This window comes from Coregonus lavaretus (genome assembly GCF_964263955.1).
Source record: "Coregonus lavaretus genome assembly, contig: HAP1_SCAFFOLD_294, whole genome shotgun sequence".
Classification (NCBI taxonomy): domain Eukaryota; kingdom Metazoa; phylum Chordata; class Actinopteri; order Salmoniformes; family Salmonidae; genus Coregonus; species Coregonus lavaretus.
In genome coordinates, this window is record NW_028165697.1 from 277,859 (window position 1) to 295,240 (window position 17,382).

At 43.4% G+C, this 17,382-nt stretch overlaps 2 long non-coding RNA genes across 2 annotated transcripts; both read right to left on the reverse strand.

The window, feature by feature from the left end:
• Nucleotides 1-9,129: 9,129 nt before the first annotated feature.
• Nucleotides 9,130-13,591, reverse strand: LOC311115582. The gene is made up of 3 exons (XR_014611290.1): nucleotides 13,562-13,591; nucleotides 9,620-9,936; nucleotides 9,130-9,376 (listed from the first exon to the last, which is right to left on the reverse strand). It is a non-coding gene; the product is annotated as an uncharacterized lncRNA (long non-coding RNA).
• Nucleotides 13,592-13,625: 34 nt separating this feature from the next.
• LOC311115581 lies at nucleotides 13,626-16,659 on the reverse strand. The gene is made up of 3 exons (XR_014611289.1): nucleotides 15,233-16,659; nucleotides 14,689-14,790; nucleotides 13,626-13,755 (listed from the first exon to the last, which is right to left on the reverse strand). It is a non-coding gene; the product is annotated as an uncharacterized lncRNA (long non-coding RNA).
• Between the last annotated feature and the right edge of the window lie 723 nt (nucleotides 16,660-17,382).

Genomic DNA, 17,382 nt, shown 5'->3' on the forward strand with positions numbered 1-17,382 from the left:
TTTCATATTTCGTAGAGTCTAAATTACACAATTTTCTTCATTATTCATTTAATACATGTTAAAGAGGTTAATGTAAAAATAATGAAATATGTCGGCTTTCACTTATGGCACTTCCAAGGCCTTTCTATTGTGGTTATGTCAATCATATTATATACTTAGGCTATTGTAACGCGTTCAACCAGTTAGCAAGTCAGAAATGTCCGTTTCCTAGTACCGACTAGCACTTGAATGCTGTATTATGCCAACTTCACATTCTCGTGGAAAATGGGAAGTTGTAACTCCCACATGATTGTGTTCAAGTGGTTTTGAAGTCGGAACAATTCTTAAACCAATAAGATTGGCAACAACATTTTCACTATTTCTCACTTGTAATTCCTACTTGGAGGGTCATTCAAGTGAAACTTCCCAGTCGGAACTAGGTATTTCCGATAACTCTGATAGCACCCTGAACACGACATTAATATGTGTGATCGACAACAGTAGGGTCTGGGTCCCGGCGTGTCCAGTCCCCATACCCATTCCATAGGAGTGAGTGTCAGTAGTCTACTATATGTCCGTGCTATGTGAAGTAAGTATGGTGATTATTATTAAGGTTCTGGTCGTCTGAGATACCAACAAGTAAGGCTATATAACATACAATATCAATAAATATATATTTTATCCTATTAGTGTATTTGAGTTTGTTCTGTCGTTTCTGGATGATTTAATTGAAATTGCAACCAAGTTTCTATGGCTTGTTTTAGATATAGTGATATTTGAGAGATTATTTCATTTCAAATAACTGAAAGTGAGAGGTTGTAATTTGAATAAAGGGGGGAAATGCCATTACTGAACATGTGGTGATTAGAACAAAAGATTTTACTCTTGACTTTGGCGAATATTATCGCGCGGCAGTGTCCTCATGCCTGCGCGCAGTGGACTATTGGCCTCGTTTGCCATAGCAGGCTATCATTAAATTATAACACAAGATTTCACTCTTGACTTCAGCGACTATTATTGCGCATAAAGGGCCGGCAGTGTACTTTTGCGCGCACATTGTGCTTTTGCCTGCGCGCAGTGTGCAGTTGCATCCGCGCAGTGTACTATTGGCCTCGTTTGCCATAGCAGGCTAGCATTAAATTATAACACAAGATTTCACTCTTGACTATGGCGACTATTATTGCGTGTAAAGGCCAGCAGTGATCTATTGTTTTGGGCGCGCAGTATATTATTGCGGGCGCACGCAAAGTGTATTGTTTTTTGGCGTACAGTGTGTTTTATGGGCGCGCAGTGTATTGTTTTGGGTGCGCAGTGTACTGTTTTGGGTGCGCGGTCAAAAAAAAAGAGAAGCAAAGCATCCCTTCCGATAGCCGACAGAGGAGGCCTCCGTAACGGGCCAATCGGGGTGGTGGGGAGATGGTGTCCAATCAGCAGATGCCACTGCCGGCTTTATACATTTCACATGGGCATTTCGAGGCTATACTCCGACTGTCTAAGAAGGAAGCTAGCGCCATGGCCAGAACCAAGCAAACCGCTCGCAAATCCACCCGTGGCAAAGCCTACAGGATGCAGCTCGCCGCCAAGGCTGCGCGCAAAGTCAACATGTAAGGAAAATCGTTGTGTACGAACCTGGGATATTTACGTTAAGGATTATGTTTACCAATCGATGACAGTATTGACTCAATACGGGGTTTGCTTTCCGCTATCCGTCGCCGTTTAAATGTCTGACATATAACCGTGCTCGAGAAAACCACAGGTAGCATAATGTATTTCATCAGATTTCGTGCGTTTCTGTGTGAAAAGACACGAATTTATGTGCTACTTAATTCGTGCGAAAAGACAGCAATTTAACACACAACAACCATAAACGGATAGCCTATTTTTCTTTATTTTCTTTATTATGGCTAATTAAACGTTATGAATATACAGAAATGTTGTCTTTATTTAATAATGTTTCAAACATTGTAGTTGTATGCCTATGTACTGTTTGAGATTTTCTGAACATCATTTGTGAGAAAATACACACATTTACGTGCAACTTAATTCGTGGGAAAATTTGTTTTATTAATGCTAACGCTGTTTTCTATGCTTGATTTCGATTAATACTTTGGGACACTGGTGCACTTTTGGTCAGAAAGCCCCCTTTTCCGTGTAGGCAACAGTACACGATTTTCTTCATAATGCATTTCATATTTCGTAGAGTCTAAATTACACAATTTTCTTCATTATTCATTTAATACATGTTAAAGAGGTTAATGTAAAAATAATGAAATATGTCGGCTTTCACTTATGGCACTTCCAAGGCCTTTCTATTGTGGTTATGTCAATCATATTATATACTTAGACTATTGTAACGCGTTCAACCAGTTAGCAAGTCAGAAATGTCCGTTTCCTAGTACCGACTAGCACTTGAATGCTGTATTATGCCAACTTCACATTCTCGTGGAAAATGGGAAGTTGTAACTCCCACATGATTGTGTTCAAGTGGTTTTGAAGTCGGAACAATTCTTAAACCAATAAGATTGGCAACAACATTTTCACTATTTCTCACTTGTAATTCCTAATAATAATAATAATAATAATAATATGCCATTTAGCAGACGCTTTTATCCAAAGCGACTTACAGTCATGCGTGCATACATTTTTTTGTGTATGGGTGGTCCCGGGGATCGAACCCACTACCTTGGCGTTACAAGCGCCGTGCTCTACCAGCTGAGCTACAGAGGACCGCCTACTTGGAGGGTCATTCAAGTGAAACTTCCCAGTCGGAACTAGGTATTTCCGATAACTCTGATAGCACCCTGAACACGACATTAATATGTGTGATCGACAACAGTAGGGTCTGGGTCCCGGCGTGTCCAGTCCCCATACCCATTCCATAGGAGTGAGTGTCAGTAGTCTACTATATGTCCGTGCTATGTGAAGTAAGTATGGTGATTATTATTAAGGTTCTGGTCGTCTGAGATACCAACAAGTAAGGCTATACAACATACAATATCAATAAATATATATTTTCTCCTATTAGTGTATTTGAGTTTGTTCTGTCGTTTCTGGATGATTTAATTGAAATTGCAACCAACTTTCTATGGCTTGTTTTAGATATAGTGATATTTGAGAGATTATTTCATTTCAAATAACTGAAAGTGAGAGGTTGTAATTTGAATAAAGGGGGGAAATGCCATTACTGAACATGTGGTGATTAGAACAAAAGATTTTACTCTTGACTTTGGCGAATATTATCGCGCGGCAGAGTCCTAATGCCTGCGCGCAGTGGATTATTGGCATCGTTCGCCATAGCAGGCTGGCATTAGATTAGAACATAAGATTTCACTCTTGACTTCAGCGACTATTATTGCGCATAAAGGGCCGGCAGTGTACTTTTGCGCGCACATTGTTCTTTTGCCTGCGCGCAGTGTGCAGTTGCATCCGCGCAGTGTACTATTGGCCTCGTTTGCCATAGCAGGCTAGCATTAAATTATAACACAAGATTTCACTCGACTTCAGCGACTATTATTGCGCATAAAGGGCCGGCAGTGTACTTTTGCGCGCACATTGTGCTTTTGCCTGCGCGCAGTGTGCAGTTGCATCCGCGCAGTTTACTATTGGCCTCGTTTGCCATAGCAGGCTAGCATTAAATTATAACACAAGATTTCACTCTTGACTATGGCGACTATTATTGCGTGTAAAGGCCAGCAGTGATCTATTGTTTTGGGCACGCAGTGTATTATTGCGGGCGCACGCAAAGTGTATTGTTTTTTGGCGTACAGTGTGTTTTATGGGCGCGCAGTGTATTGTTTTGGGTGCGCAGTGTACTGTTTTGGGTGCGCGGTCAAAAAAAGAGAGAAGCAAAGCATCCCTTCCGATAGCCGACAGAGGAGGCCTCCGTAACGGGCCAATCGGGGTGGTGGGGAGATGGTGTCCAATCAGCAGATGCCACTGCCGGCTTTATACATTTCACATGGGCATTTCGAGGCTATACTCCGACTGTCTAAGAAGGAAGCTAGCGCCATGGCCAGAACCAAGCAAACCGCTCGCAAATCCACCCGTGGCAAAGCCTACAGGATACAGCTCGCCGCCAAGGCTGCGCGCAGGAGAGCCTCCCCGTTACAGGCCCGGCACCGTGTCTCAGAGAGATCCGTCGTTACCAAAGCTCCACTGAGCTGCTCATCCGCAATGTGCCCTTCCAGCGCCTGGGGAGAAAAATCGCCCTGTTCTTCAAGACCGACCTGCGCTTCCAGAGCTCCGCCGTGATGGCCCTGCAGGAGGCCAGCGAGGCTTACCTGGTCGGTCTGTTTGAGGACACCAAACTGTGTGCCATCCACGCAAAGAGGGTGCATATCGTGCCCTAGGACATCGAGCTGGCCCGCCTTATTTGCAGAGAGCGCGTGTAAATTATGAACTGATCTCCAAAATCCCACCTCAATATTTCCATCAAAAAGGCATAATTGATCTATTTATACGTGGTCCTCTGTAGCTCAATTGGTAGAGCATGGTGCTTGTAACGCCAGGGTAGTGGGTTACATCCGTGGGACCACCCATACGTAAACATGTATGCGCACATGACTGTAAATCGCTTTGGATAAAAGCGTCTGCTAAATGGCATATTATTATTATATACGCGCACGTCTACATTTCCAACCACTTCGCCGGGAAAGAGCGACGCTACCGGCTACGGAAGAGACACCAACGGCCGGGTGAGTCCATTCAAAGCTACGTGGCTAATCTGAGGGATTTGGCTAGCTCTTGTAACTACGGGACACTTCAGGACGAGATCATCAGGGATCAGTTGATAGAGGGGACGTTATGTGAAAAGACATGGGAGAAACTGCTTTTGGAATCGGATAATTTACAACTAGATGGAGCTATTAAAATAGCACTCCAGGTTGAAGCGGCGTTGGAATGCTCTTCAATGCTAACAGACAGCTCTGCAGCATACACTCGGCCCCCAGCCATTCTCACACAGCAGCTTCAGCCCGAGCAGGCGCACTACAACGATCATGCGCTGCGCACGCCCTCCCACGTCGATAGCTGCATGGACACAGACACCGGCATGCCCGTGCAGCAGGCACACAGACAAACCAACAGAAGTAGCTGTGGCAACTGTGGGGCTAGCTCTCACAATTCAAGGGCTTCAAACTGCCCAGCCCGTGGGAAAATATGCAAGAACTGTTCAAAATACAATCACTTTGCGAAAGTGAGTGTGTCGTTCGGCCCCTGCTACTAGCTCGAAGTTGTCGATCATCCAAGTGTCAGACTGGGTCCGAGCCCGACGGCCTCAGCAGTGCAACAAAATGCCCTCATTCTGGTCGGACCCCTTGCAGGTCAGTCGACAACTGGGGCCCGCCATATTTCATGATGAGCAGTGGATCACGCTGGCACGCCAGCCGCCTCAGAAAAGTCCCTGCCCCTCGAGGAACACGAAGGCACACAAAACAGACATGCAGGCCAGAGACGCCACCGGATGGACCTCCTCCACCACTACCACCCGAGCCCCAGCCTCTGTGGGCTCCCCAAGGGCCAGATCCACAAGCGGTGGCGGATGAAGAAAGGCCTATGCGGGCACGAACTCGCCCTGCTTATCTGGGGGACTACTTAACCTCTTTTCATTCTTAGGCTCCGTTAGGTGTCTTAGTCAACCTCCAGGTTAATGGACTGAACTGGCTAGTTTGGAGAGTCCATCCATTTAAGGGTTAATGTTTATTTCTTACAGGTATCACTCTAGGTTCTTGCCCTATGGACATTTTATATATGGTACCAGTCCCTGGTTTTGGAAAGGGGGGGAAATGTTATGTATGGTACGACGTGCTGTACGTCATACTGTACGTTGTTATGGTTTACGATAGTGTGCTGCTTTACGGATGAATGGGTTGTCAGAATGTGTGGCACATGTCATTAAACGACAGAGTGATGTACAATGTGAAACTGTGCAGATGTCCGTTCTTCTACAGCTAGGCTAGATATAACAAATATGACTCAAGTAAAAGTAAAAATTAGTCATCCAAATAATTACTTGAGTAAGAGTAAAAAAGTACTTGGTGAAAAAACTACTCAAGTACTGAGTAACTGTTGAGTTACTTGAGTTTATTCTTTAACACAAGGCAACAATCAGACAGACAAAAATACAAAATAATCATCTTTAGGCAAATTATAGTTCATCCAACAATAAAATAAATTAAAATGAATTACAAAATAGCTTAAATTAAAATAATTCCGGTAAATTCAAGTACTTATCAAATAAAATAATAATAATAAAAAAATAAGCACAAGTAACACACATTTCCAAACCTTTATACTATTTTTTACCAGGCAGAACTAGAATGAGGCAGCCCATAAACTCTCATAAACTGTGTATGTGTGTGTCTCCACAGTGACAGAACAACAGAAGGAAACACAAACATTTCATACCAGGTATGCTGAACAGAAAACTGCACACCAGAAGGAAGCGGTCAACATAAAATAATCAATAGGTGTTGATTAGGCCTACTCAGTACCTTTGTATTGCATGGCAAGCAACAGCCCTTTTCTGTGTGCCTAGAAATTAATACTCTGATCTGTGATTAGGCCACACTGCACATCTCACTGAGCAGAGGAAAAGAGCAGCAATACACATCAACTGAAAAAGCACCAGTCCATGATAGATGGCCAAATAAAACAATATTGCAGGCCTAGTATCCCAGACAGGGGCGGTGTGTTCATTAGGGCGATATGGGCGACGCACTGCCAAACGGGAAAAGGAAGGGATTTTTTTTCTAATCAATTATATCACGGCAACAGTAGTTATCAGTGTTCTAATCTAGACGTCTGATCTGCCACTAAATGTCCAATCAGGCTAAAGTCGTGCTTCAAATGGCCCCGCCCCTTTTGGGGCGATTTCAGTCAGGTTGAAAATCGCCCAGGGGTCTCTCATAGACTATCATGTAAAATCTATTTTTTTCAAATATCAGAGCTTTCAATACAATCTCTATGGGTTTCTGAGGGCTTGCACTTACGCGCTTTCGTCATACGTAACATAACCATGAACGTAACTAAGAAAAGAGCGGGTAGCAGCGTCAATCAATTCACGTACTACTATCAACATGGCTAGCGTTCAGTGCAACTCGATTGTCTCTTTGAAAGAAGTTCACATCAAAGACCATTCAAAACGAGCTACTGGAGTGTATGCTAGCGGTCATGAGGGAACATATTGTGGAGGAGGTGAAGTCGGCGAACTTCGTAGCTATCCAAGCTGACGAGACCACGGACGTTTCTACACAGACACAGCTGGTGCTTGTGCTGAGGTACATAGATAGCAACCACAAAGTGCAGGAGCGCTTTTTTGAGTTCCTTCCCATCTCGGAATCAACCTCAATCTCAATCGCCAGTGTGCTTTTGGAGAGACTGAACGGTCTTTTTGCCGATGACGTGAAAGTCAAACTGTAGTGCACTGGCACTGTACCAGGTTCTCATGAGCTACAACCTCCAGGAGACGTTCTCTGAGACTGTGACTCTGTTGAACATCCTCATAACTACTCCCATGACAACAGCTGAAGCTGAGAGATGTTTCTCAACTTTGACACGGGTTAAGACATTCCTGCGAAATTCAATGGGCCAGGAACGTCTGACTGCACTGGCCATGCTTTCCATGGAGAGTGAACTAGTCCTCAGCATGCCTGATTTCAATGAGAAAGTCATTGACCGCTTTGCTGCATTGAAAGAGAGAAGAGAACAGTTTCAGTACAAGTAATGTAGCCTCTCTCTCTTTGTCCCTCCCTGTCTGTCTCTTTAACACACACACACCCAAATCAGTTCACAGTTGATGTTGTTTAAAATAGTTATTTTTCATTTTAAAAAAAGTAAAAAATAAATAATAATCTGTTCATGTTCATTTTTACAAATCTATACAATTGGCCAGAATATGGTTGTTCATATTTACAAATCTATACAATTGGCCAGAATATGGTTGTTCATTTTTACAAAGCCATACAGATAGCTGTGTTTACCTTTTCTAGAAATTATTTTCAAATTCTGTTTTCAGGCAAAATGTCTATCACTGTTCATTTTCACAAATCTATACAAGAGGGCAGAATATGGAAGTCTATAAAAAATTCTTATTACCAATAACTTGCATCAATGTTTTCAGTAGCCTCTATCAAAAGCTCCTGCTTGCTTGTTGTGAATTATGCTCAGGTGCACATATTTCCAATTCAACCATGAGGCAAAAAATGTGGTAAAAGCTCTTGTTGATCCTGCAATCTGAACAAATACCAAGATGCTGTATTTTCAGCTGATATTTCATTTGTTTATGGAAATGCATATTGTTTATGCAGTGTTGAGGAATGTGAAAGAACACCCTTGATTATTTTTACTGTGATAACTTATTTTGCTTTTGTAAGCCAACACTTTTGAGATCAGTCAATAAATGCTTCTGGCATTGACTTATATGCTGCCCCTGTCTTCATGTTGTTGTTGGACATATCTTTTTTAAAATGTGTGTAGGTCACCTAAATCATCAGAAAAATTGCCCCCCCTGAGAATTTTTTCAGGAGCCGCCACTGATCCCAGAACACAAATTAAGCTGAATGCATGTTCTCTAAAAGGCATCAGAGGAGAGTGATGTAGTTGTAGATGGGGCATTATGTTTACTTCCAGCTCCAATATCTAACAAGAAAAGTCAGCAAAAAAAAAGTCACACTTGTCTCCACCCCTCCAAGATAAGCAGCATAAAGCATGTATGATGTGTCTTTACAATGGAGTTATACATTAATAGCTCTGTGCTCTCTAGCACAACCATTACACAGTTAAGGGGATTACACGCTTTGCTCAAAAGCAGCTGAGAGAGGAGCAGCTTCCCCCATCTAGACTCCCACAGACAGACAACAGATTTGGCAATATTGTAACCTTTAGGCTGACACTGGCCCTTTGACTGGTTGACTTCAGTCAACAATCCAGGAACTCTTTGGCACAGTAACATGAAAACCCTTTTATATTGAAGGCCCCACTGGGAGTTTGTGTGTGTGTGTCAAAACATGCAGAAACAAACTATTTCACCAAAGAATCGCTCAGTGATGTCACTATTAAGCTTCAACAGTAGCTGGCTCTCAAGGTTCTTGCTGTGAAGCTGTGATCGTTTAGCAGTGAACAGGAGTCCTGCATGACTGAAAAGTCTCTCACAGGCTGCAGATGCAGGAAGACCTGTGTTGACTTTGAGTGACAGCTTCTTGATGCGAGGAAAGGTGTGGAGTAGATCCATACCTGCATGGGACAGACGTGAAAGGTACCTCTCCAGCTCTCCTACTTGTGATTTTCCCAACTCCATGGATGCAAAGAAGTCGTCTTCATCAGAGAGGCCGCTGTTTGCGCTGGTGACATCATCCAAGTCGGTGTTGAGGTGATTTCTGATGTAGTCAAGGCCTGTGGGCTTTAGGGCAAGATAAATCGTTTTTCAAACGAATTAAGTCTGCACATTATTCTTACCCTTCTACTCTATAGGCTGTCAAGCTGCTGATGTTTGACATTAAAAGCTACCTGAGCTTCTAACTATATTGCCACCCTGTGGTTTGTCACTGACACACTATAATCCTAAATTACAGTAATATTATACAGAGTTATATAGGTCAATGTCTACTGGTTCACATTTGAATTGATAAACAATTATATTTACCAGCATTTAAGATGTTCTCCTCTGTGGTCCAGGATGTTCTGAATCTTGGTAGGAGTATTGCTGCTGCAATCAGCTCAGGCTCTTTCATGACGTCTCCAAAACGTTTCTGGATCCCTTGCTGCAGGGCGTGAACAAGAGGTGTACACATTTTGCAAGTTGACTTCAACCTCTTCATCTTGTCCCGCAACTGGTAAGGTGTTGGCAGCAGGAGGCCCATATGCACAGATGATTCCCCTTGGAGGATATTAAGGACCATGGCAACAGGCTTCATCACAGCAGCATACTCGACCAAAAACCCAATTTCAGCTGGATTGAACCTATAAAAGATGTAACGATAAAAAAATTACTTATAGCTATTTCTGGTACAATGTGTTTATTATGCATTGTACATGTTAAATGCACAAATAAATAAAAATAAAATAAATTAGTTAAATGATTTCATTCAAGTCATCCACAATTGTCACACCACCATGCAAAGAAAACTTAGTTACTTGAGACAAGTGGAATCACCCATTAATCAGCAAGGCTTATTTATTTTTATTATTCTTTTAAAACAAAATATACATTTTGTCAACTTACATCTTTATCTTTAATGCTGTGCAGACATTGCGAATTGCTTGTTCTCCTTGCTCTCGGTGAATGCGCACAATCCTTTCTACAGCGAGGAACAGGGAGCTCCAGCGTGTCTGATTGGGTCGGAGAAACAGCAGCTTGCATTCACGTTCCACTGTTTCATGAGCCATGGTTGACCTGCTGGTTTTATTCCAAAGAGCATGACACTTTGCAAAAGCAGACCGAGACAGCCTCTTGTAGGTTTCGTTTGCAGCTCCTCCTGCAGCAGTGGCATCAACTGTGGATATAAGATTGAGGAGATGGCATGCACACTTTTGGTGCCTTGGAAGTTGGTACTCAAGGCCTGTGTTGTCATCCAGAATAGCAGACACATCTTGACACTCCACCTCTGACTCGCTCTGATCTTCTGTTGCATCATCAAGGGTGGAGTCACTCTCCTCTTGTACATTGAAGGCTTCCTCCTTTTTCTCCTCACCATATAATCGAAAGGCCTTCAGGAAGTTTGAGCCACTGTCTGTTGTCGCCATGGTCACTTTTTCCCTGATGTGGTACTCAGAATGTATTTCCTCTAATGCAGCAGCACGGACATCAAACGTGTGCGAGCCTTTGACAGGTCTACAAGCCAATGCAGCGGAGTGCCTCTCCAGTGAGGTGTTGTCTATCCAGTGACAGGTGACACCTAAGTAGCTACGTTGTCTGGCAGACCAGCAGTCTGTTGTGGTAGCAACATAGTTCACAGCACTCAGCTTTTTGATGATTATGCTCTTCTTGTGTTTTGCAGCTTCTTGTATTCTTGTGCATAACGTTTTCCTTGTCATTACTGTTTGAGGTTGCAAGGTTTCTATCAAAGTCTTGAAGGATGGCGTCTCAACCACAGAAAATGGTTGGTTGGCCTCACATACAAAATTTAGCACCAGCTTGTCAAGCGTTGCTTGTGTTACCCGTCCTGGGGCAGCGAAGGCTGTGATTTTTGCATTTTTCACAAGAGTATCACTGGAAGAGGAGGACTTACGCTTTCTGTGGTTCTCTAGTAAGTCTGTGTACTTTGCCAGTTTGTTGGGGAGAACCCTCTGTGGATAAAAAAAAATCTGTAATTTTCATCATACACGTCAACTATGACAGACAAATTGACAAATTTGTTTCCAGAAAATCACATTGTAGGATTTTTTATGAATTTATTTGCAAATTATGGTGGAAAATAAGTATTTGGTCACCTACAAACAAGCAAGATTTCTGGCTCTCACAGACCTGTAACTTCTTCTTTAAGAGGCTCCCCTGTCCTCCACTCGTTACCTGTATTAATGGCACCTGTTTGAACTTGTTATCAGTATAAAAGACACCTGTCCACAACCTCAAACAGTCACACTCCAAACTCCACTATGGCCAAGACCAAAGAGCTGTCAAAGGAACCAGAAACAAAATTGTAGACCTGCACCAGGCTGGGAAGACTGAATCTGCAATAGGTAAGCAGCTTGGTTTGAAGAAATCAACTGTGGGAGCAATTATTATGAAATGGAAGACATACAAGACCACTGATAATCTCCCTCGATCTGGGGCTCCACGCAAGATATCACCCCGTGGGGTCAAACTGATCACAAGAACGGTGAGCAAAAATCCCAGAACCACACGGGGGGACCTAGTGAATGACCTGCAGAGAGCTGGGACCAAAGTAACAAAGCCTACCATCAGTAACCCACTACACCGCCGGGGACTCAAATCCTGCAGTGCCAGACGTGTCCCCCTGCTTAAGCCAGTACATGTCCAGGCCCGTCTGAAGTTTGCTAGAGTGCATTTGGATGATCCAGAAGAGGATTGGGAGAATGTCATATGGTCAGATGAAACCAAAATATAACTTTTTGGTAAAAACTCAACTTGTCGTGTTTGGAGGACAAAGAATGCTGAGTTGCATCCAAAGAACACCATACCTACTGTGAAGCATGGGGGTGGAAACATCATGCTTTGGGGCTGTTTTTCTGCAAAGGGACCAGGACGACTGATCCGTGTAAAGGAAAGAATGAATGAGGCCATGTATCGTGAGATTTTGAGGGAAAACCTCCTTCCATCAGCAAGGGCATTGAAGATGAAACGTGGCTGGGTCTTTCAGCATGACAATGATCCCAAACACACCGCCCGGGCAACGAAGGAGTGGCTTCGTAAAAAGCATTTCAAGGTCCTGGAGTGGCCTAGCCAGTCTCCAGATCTCAACCCCATAGAAAATCTTTGGAGGGAGTTGAAAGTCCGTGTTGCCCAGCGACAGCCCCAAAACATCACTGCTCTAGAGGAGATCTGCATGGAGGAATGGGCCAAAATACCAGCAACAGTGTGTGAAAACCTTGTGAAGACTTACAGAAAACGTTTGACCTGTGTCATTGCCAACAAATGGTATATAACAAAGTATTGAGAAACTTTTGTTATTGACCAAATACTTATTTTCCACCATAATTTGCAAATAAATTTATTAAAAATCCTACAATGTGATTATCTGGAGAGAAAAAATCTCATTTTGTCTGTCATAGTTGACGTGTACCTATGATGAAAATTACAGGCCTCTCTCATCTTTTTAAGTGGGAGAACTTGCACAATTGGTGGCTGACTAAATACTTTTTTTCCCCACTGTATATTACTTTGGTCATTTTTCCTTTAACCCATTAATGTTGTAGGTGCGCCTTTTTTCAACAGTTCCCAATAGAAATCTGTACCGCACCTGCTGCTATTTCAACCTCTAAATGGTCTATGAAAAGCCAAGTGACATTTACTCCTGATGTACCGACTGTACCGACTGACCTGTTGCAACCTCTACAACCACTGTGCTTATTATTTGACCCTGCTGGTCTTCTATGAACGTTTGAACATCTTGGAGAGAAATGTGCCCTTAATGGCCACGTACTGTTGTAATCTCCACCCGGCACAGGCAGAAGGGCACTGGGCACCCCTCAGAGCCTGGTTGTTCTCTAGGTTTGTGCCTTTCTAGGGAGTTTTTCCTAGCCACCGCGTTTCTACATCTGCATCGCTTGCCGTTTGGGGTTTTAGGCTGGGTTTCTGCATAGCACTTTGTGACATCTGTTGATGTAAAAAGGGCTTTATAGATCCACTTCATTGATTGATTGATTGATTGATGGTAGAATTGTCAAAATACCAGTGGTAAAAGGTGTGTACCTTGATGAAACCTCAAAATGGTACGTACAACGGATTCAAAAATGGACATTTCAAACCGCAACTGTATGGGAACAAAATGGACATTACATTTTACAATGACATCCTTCATTAAAAACACCTATTTGGTATCTCTTGTATACAAAAACACAATGGAAAATACTGTGGCAGTGACCCTTTAAAACACACCTTGCAGAATAAACGTGTCTTCCTTACCCTCTAACCTCTTTAGCCTAGATGACCGCCACAGGCCCATCGGGGACGGGGTCCCTGACCGCAATGTGCTCGAGCCCCGCCTCTCGGTGACCATCCCCCGGTAGGCAGAGGTTGGTCCCAGCACAGATTCTGTGCCCCAGGCGGCTTCACCAACAACAAGCGGGCCTGTGGTAGAGGACACCGTTCCTGACCTGCTACCAGAGAAAATGAAGGGAGAGAAGAGTTCCAAAAGGCACCTCAGCGTTTAACTACGAAGGTGTTACAAAGTAACCCTGACATTCAGTCTATGACAATTGTCCTCTGGCCTGGCATTCTGCTTAAGACAGTCATTTGTTCTTGAGGCCTGTCATCTTGACTGTGAGCTTTGAGCAGTCCAGCTCCACAAACACTTTCTTGAATGCCTTGAACGTGTACTCCGGCTTTTGGGGGTGGCTGAGATTCAGAGCATACAGTGAGGGGAAAAAGTATTTGATCCCCTGCTGACTTTGTACGTTTGCCCACTGACAAAGACATGATCAGTCTATAATTGTAATGGTAGGTTTATTTGAACATTGAGAGACAGAATAACAACAAAACAATCCAGAAAAACGCATGTCAAAAATGTTATAAATTCATTTGCATTTTAATGAGGGAAATAAGTATCTTGTCCCTGACATCCTTGGAGAGGTCTTTGGTCTTGGCCACGGCGGAGAGTATGGAATCTGATTGATTGATTGCTTCTGTGGACCGGTGTCTTTTATACAGGTAACACGCTGAGATTAGGAGCATTCCCTTTATGAGTGTGCTCCTAATCTCAGCTCGTTACCTGTATAAAAGACACCTGGGAGCCAGACATCTTTCTGATTGAGAGGGGGTCAACTACTTATTTCCCTCATTAAAATGCTAATCAATTCATAACATTTTGGACATGCGTTTTTTTCTGGAAGTTTTTGCTGTTATTCTGTCTTTCACTGTTCAAATAAACCTACCATTCAAATTATAGACTGATCATTTCTTTGTCAGTGGGCAAACGTACAGAATCAGCAGGGGATCAATTACTGTTTTCCCCTCACTGTATGTCATGCCAAGAAGAATGGCAGAAGCCTTTGCAAAACTCAGACCGGTGATCACTTAAGGATGACGCCTACCTCCTCTGGACCATCACTCGCCACGGCACCCTCCTCGTTGATCGCATAGATTTGCTTTACATGTTGCGCAAGGTCTTGCAGGAAATGACCCCCCTCAGCTTCCTGTAGAATAAATAACACACAAATACAGACATTCTGTCAATGTGGGGAACACATTTTATTCCACCTGGATTACGACATGCCCTTATTTGTTATCAGATTGCAGTGAACATTCTCTCCCTCTCTCACACACTCACACACGTGATCGAATATCCATGGATGAAAATGCTTTATTGCCCCCACACGGTAGTCTTTAATGAGGCCACCTCCAGTAAAGCTGAACAATAATTCCTCACTGAACTCACATCATGACCCTGATATAGAATAAAATCACTGATCTCATTGGATTCAATCTGTGCATGTGAAATATATGAAATCACTGACCCAAGTATCCTATTTTAGCAAAAGGTGTACAATAGCACAGTGGGGCCCGTGGCTTAAATTGCAGCACCGAACATCAGCCAGCTAAATACAAAACAGTGCATTTTTCCTGAGGATACTTTACCATCCAGCATGACCCGCAATCTGTCTGAAAGTACTCCTCCCTTGGAATGGAATAAGGACTTAGGGGCTTAGGGGTGTCCTGCATAAACCTTGCCTCAAGATGCTTTGCGGTGAGCCTGTGGAATTGTTCATTGATCTGAAAGACAAATACTGAAATATCATCAAGCAAGGCTCATAACAAAGAGGTTTGTCATAGTGAAGACATCATTTGGCATTTTCTTTTTTTGCCTGCCGACTCACCTGAGAGGCTTCTAAACAGAGCAGGCTATCTGTCTCAACACGGTTGATACGCTACTAGCTAGTTCGCGCTAATACAGACAAACCTAAATTAGCTAACGTTAGCTTAGCTTAGAAAGTAACCTAGCTAGCTACCTACTAGCTAAAGGTAGTATGACACAAATAAGGGGACGCGGAAACGTAGCGTGGGACGCCGTATTCTCGGCATATTCAACAGCATTTAAATAATGCATTACCTTCAACAATGTTATCTTGTGATCAAGCCATCAATGTTAGGTGATTTTTGGTGATGTCAAAATGTTAGCAATTAGCAAGTTTGAAATTTCAGTGAAAATACTATTTTCAGCTTTTTGATGAGCGGTTTTGAGAAAAAAAACCTCACGTATTATCGCCATTCGGGCCCCAGTTGTTGGCCACCTTACTATTCAGTTCCATTACAAGATATATCCGTTCAAGAGACACACGGCCCGCGTACCGGAAGTGTTTGACTAGTTGGCTAGGCTTCCGGTAAAAAATAATGAATTTCCTGTCCAGTTTTCATTGCGTGGCCCGGTGCGCCCTCTTGAGGACGATTAAAAAATGGTCCATCAGCTACAATGTCTCATCATTTGTCTTATAGATTCATCTTATGTTTTGAGAAAGTAGATAACAGTTTAAATCTAAAATATGAGTATTAATAATTTACATCAAATAAACCTTTATTTTCAGTGATGTGCATTGACATAAACAATGAAAACACTTGGAGTTTGTTGCAGAGATGCACTTGGAAAGTAAAGGAAGAACTACACAAGAGTGGTTCCATATATATATATAGCATTTTAGACTTATTTTTTTGTACAAATAAATAATTTCTTATGAACACAAACAATTAAATCTCGACCTCCATCCTTATATTGTCACAAAAATCACAATAATATTCCAGCTCCACCGCTACCTCTTGATCCCACTGCACACACCTGCAGTGGAACCAGTGCTGGCAGAAGTCACAGCACAACCATGGCACCTCGGATCTACACTCCTGAGAGGAGCTTGCAGGCGGATCACGCTCCCCGCAGCGAGCACAGCAGGTGGTCTTCTTTTATACCAAATAATAGATGGATTAATATGGTTTTACAAAATGTAGAAGTTCTTCAGCAACAATAGTAATTGATACAACTGAGAGAGAGAGAGAGAGAGAGAGAGAAAAACAGATGAAGTACCTGAGAGCGGTGCCATGGGTGGCGTGACCGACGTGACCGGTGGAGCTTTTCTCTTCCTTTTCTGTGCTGCAGTTTGAGAAAAAGTACTGTTAGACAGAGCATGTTTCATGAAAACCCTTTTCCACTTTTTTACACCAACACCTCTGGAGGAAGCCGCAGAGGTTTTGGAGGAGGTGGAGATGACTTGAGGGCTGGTGCTATGCACTGTAGATATGTAAAGAGATATTCTGTTGTTTACATTGCTGTTGTATAAAACAGATAACAAACAGTCATTTTTATGTAATTTAACACGCGTTTACCTGTGGAGGTGGCGGTATTCAAATTGCAGGGGGCCAGGGACACCAGATGAGGCCGCTACGGTGGTGTGACCAGGGGAGTCTGATTAGGCAGTTGGTCCAGAGGAGGCCGTGTTGGTGGTGACAGACAGGGCGGTGGCGGTGGACAAAACCGCCGACGATGGCTTGGAGGAGCCGGTGTTTGTAACGGTGGGGTTGAGGGGCCGACGACGGTGTGGCCGGGAGAGTAGGCACGTGGCCTTCTGCAGCTGGGGACTCCGGCGGCTCCTACAGGTGTTGCACACCGGGAGGCACTGGCAGTGGTGATACAGCTGTCAGGAGTGGTTCCGGCAGGGGGTCCCGCAGAGGCGATGGCGCCAATGGTCTCATCCACGGCAGGCCTCTCCTGTGCCCTCTGTGTTCTGAGGGCTGCCCGACGC